Genomic DNA, 3,821 nt, shown 5'->3' with positions numbered 1-3,821 from the left:
GAATTTGAATGAAGTCTAGCATAGGAAGTTGTAGTCAACTTCCTAGTCCTACCAAAGTGAATTCTAATATTATTGTTTAGAATTAATTTATTTAGATTATTAAGAGCGTATATTTTTTAAACAAAATCAAATATTACATTCAAAATCACGTCCTTTATATTTAAACTTTGAATTGATTAAAATAAAATCATAATAAATATATAAATAAACCTTACATTTTATAAGGATTCAATTGATTAATCTACAACCCATCTAATCACAATCAACAATAGAATCATGTAAACTCTAACATATACTCTGTTATATATGTTCAATTGATGCTTTCCATTAATAGTTTTGGTATGGTTACTAGTAGTTATGTGAATATGTATGTTTATATCTAAGTTGGGTTTACTATTTGAGTTGCTATGGTTTTTGATGTTTTGAACATGATGGGATGCTGGGCCATACCCCTTGTTTCGAGTGCTTTTAATATATAAAAAAATAGAATCATATAAAAATTCTTACATTTTATTGCAAGTTCAATTAATACAAATCCCATAATTAACTAGGACTAATATATACAACACTATAGACACTCTCTATGTATCAATTTAACATTTATTTATCTATTTCTCTAGTATAATATTTTTAAACTCAGCTCTTCGTTTAAGTTAAATGTTCGATGAATCAAAAAGAATCTCATATTTCCTTTCACATATAATATCGAAGTGCTAGCAAACAAAACACACAGAAAATGAAATATTACCCGCACACTTCAGTCAACAAATAAAAAGGTAACTTGAAGGAAAAGTAAATCGACTCGTTCAAAATACATTTTCCTTTTCCATTTTTAATAATAATACTCCAGACAGATACATCTTCATCTTGTGAACAATGACATGAATTCTGAGGATGCGCAGATATTCTACTTCTTTCAATGACAGATTTTTACAAAACAGTATTGGGATCATTCATGATCGATTCTAAATGTAACATTAACATGAAAGACTTTTGTTTAGGCAGACAACTCACCGCCATTAACATTCCTCTGGTACTATATACTAAGCAAAATCCAGATGATCTGAACTCCTCCTACTTGAAATTCTTCCAAAAAAGACATCTTGCAGAGAATTTCTGCTACTCATCATCTGACAATGATGAAGACGAAGACGGCGATTCTTCCTCCTCATCCTCAGAACTCTCATTTCCACTGGAAACCGCTTCTTCGCTCAAACGCTTACTTCCTTCAAGAGCATCAACAACAGCCATAATTGCAGAATCAGGATCAGATTTATTCTGAATCAGAATCTCACAAATATCAGCCGGCGTCAAACACCCACCAGACTCCATCTTCTCTTCCACGGCCCCAAAAAGCTTATGATCCTCCACATCCAAGTAATTAAAAACCAGCTGCTTGAAAGCCTCAAACCCACAGAAAGACAGAAGAATATGCATATCCATTCTCCCGCTTCTGAGCAACGCAGGATCGAGTCTCTCCTTGTGATTAGTCGTAAAAATCATGATCTTCTCTTCCCCACAGCTCGACCAAAGCCCATCTGCAAAATTCAGCAAACCGGACAGAGTAATGGTCGAAAAACCCCGTCGAGACACTTTCGACCCATGTTTACCGGGCTTTCGACACATTGCCTTGGTCGACAAATTGGCAGCGCAGTCGATGTCCTCAATGACAATCACAGATTTGCTGGAAGTCGCAAGCAAAAGCTCACGGAGATCGGAATTGCCGTAGACCTTGGTGAGCTCAAGATCATAGACATCATAGTTCATGTAGTTTGCGATGGCGGCAATGAGGCTAGATTTTCCCGTACCAGGAGGCCCGTAGAGAAGATACCCCCTTTTCCAAGCCCGCCCTGTTCTTCGGTAAAACTCCCTGTTTTGCTGAAAAGAGTCGAGATCGTTCTTCACCATGTTCTTCAGGGCAGGATCGAGAGCCAGGGAGTCGAACGTGGACGGATGATTGAACGCCACCGAGCTCCACCTCGATCGGCCTTCTCGACCATCGTTGCTGAAAAGCTTCCTCTCCTGACCGAGCCTCTGAAGATTGTAGGCGAAATCCGAAATGTGGTCGAGATAGGCGGATAAAACTCTGGCCTTGTCTTTGTTGGAGATTTTCAGCACGTATTTTCTCTCCGTCGATCCGCCTCCCCTGTCTCGACCGCCCTGTTTCTCGTCGACCTTGATTTCTTGCGACCACCAAATATGAGCTCCCCTGAAGTCGTCTTCCACAGTGTACTGAGCGGGCAGAGTGAAACCCAGTTTGGAGCTTCGAGTGGGTCGAGTAATGGAGACGGTCGGCGCATTTGCAGTCGCTTCGAGGCTGCTCAGATACTTTCGCACAGAACGGTAAATCTCGTTGGTTGTCATGGAGGGTTCTTCGTATTCGGGGATCTCTATGTGGGAGAAGGCGCCTGAATTGTCTCTGTAGGCTTTCCAGAGCTTGTAGAGCTGGTGGAGATAAGTGGGTATTGCATTTGTTTGCAAGGAGAGCAAACCCATCAACCATAGCACGGTTTTGTCAGATTCCATCTCTGCACTATACATACACCAGGCAGCAATGGCGTGAAGAGGAAGGCAGCGAGGAGGAGCTCAATGTGGTTGGAGTAAAAAGCCCCAACTTTCTTAGTTTAAGTAGAGGAATTCTAAACTTTCCTTTTTCTCCAAACCTTCAATGATGATGGTTTTTCACAATTCCATGGAATGGAGGAAAATAATTCCTATATCATTATATAGGGGTAAAGATTTATGAGTTGTCTACATCATGATCTAATACTTAGTAACTTGTAACTTGTTATTGTTTTTTTTTAATTGGAATTTTTTTTTAAAAACTAAAATACAAAGCAACTAGTTCAAAGTAACAAATGATCTTGCACAAATAAACAAGGGACTGATGTTACAGCTTTACATTCCAAGTAAACAAACTTAAAATCAGCATTGGCCTCAAACATTGTCCACCCTCACGAAAACAACTACTTCCAACTGCACAAACTTTGTCGTAGTCTCTTCTTAGTAATATGGAGTCGTATATATGTTGAGTTGGTTGTCTAACCACGCAGCTCGACATCAAAGTGCATAAGTTAGCAAATCAACATATGTATCCATCTTGCCTCTGGCTCCAAAAAGATTTGCCTCGAGAATGATAACTTGTTATTGTTAATGACGACTAACCACAAAACCACAATTGAATAAAATCTATTCCTTAAATATAAACTTAATGAATTATGGGACGCTACATCAACTTCACAATTATTAGTCTCCCTTTTCTATGAGTATTGGTCTTCCTTTTATTTTAGTTGTTTTGGACTCCTTGACAAAAAGATAAAAGATTTATTAGTTGAGTGCATTTCAACAGTTGTGGTATCAATTTTTTTATTTAATATCTACATCTTGATTTAAGTCTAATATTTTGACAACATTGTACAAAAAATCGTAACTTAAAAGTTGTTATTGGCAATGATGACTACCCATGATTGAAAAAAATGCATCCCTTAGATCTAAATATCAATGGATCATGTGATGTCACGTCAACTTCACAAGTATCGATCTCCCTTTTATATTCCTTAGTTAAGTAGAGGAATTTTAGAGTTTTTTTTTTCTCCAAACCTTCAATGATGATGGTTTTTCACAATTCCATGGTATGGAGGAAAATAAATTGTATATCATTATATAGGGATAAAGATTTATGAGTTGTCTACATTATGATCTAATATTTTTTATAATATTATATCAATACTTGTAACTTGCAACTTGTTATTGTTTTTTTTAATTGGAAAAGAATAATTACTAAAATACAAAGCAGCTAGTTCAAAGTAACAAATGATCCT

General features: G+C 37.1%; 1 pseudogene across 1 annotated transcript; it reads right to left on the bottom strand.

The window, feature by feature from the left end:
• Positions 1-802: 802 nt before the first annotated feature.
• Positions 803-2,706, bottom strand: LOC149575389 (AAA-ATPase At4g30250 pseudogene; annotated as a pseudogene). The gene has a single exon (XR_016360163.1). The product of XR_016360163.1 is annotated as an AAA-ATPase At4g30250 pseudogene (transcript).
• Positions 2,707-3,821: the final 1,115 nt, after the last annotated feature.

This window comes from Cupressus sempervirens, chromosome 2, assembly GCF_028749045.1.
Source record: "Cupressus sempervirens isolate cs-2001-9-10 chromosome 2, ASM2874904v1, whole genome shotgun sequence".
NCBI lineage: Eukaryota > Viridiplantae > Streptophyta > Pinopsida > Cupressales > Cupressaceae > Cupressus > Cupressus sempervirens.
This window is presented reverse-complemented; position numbering and strand designations above follow the sequence as displayed.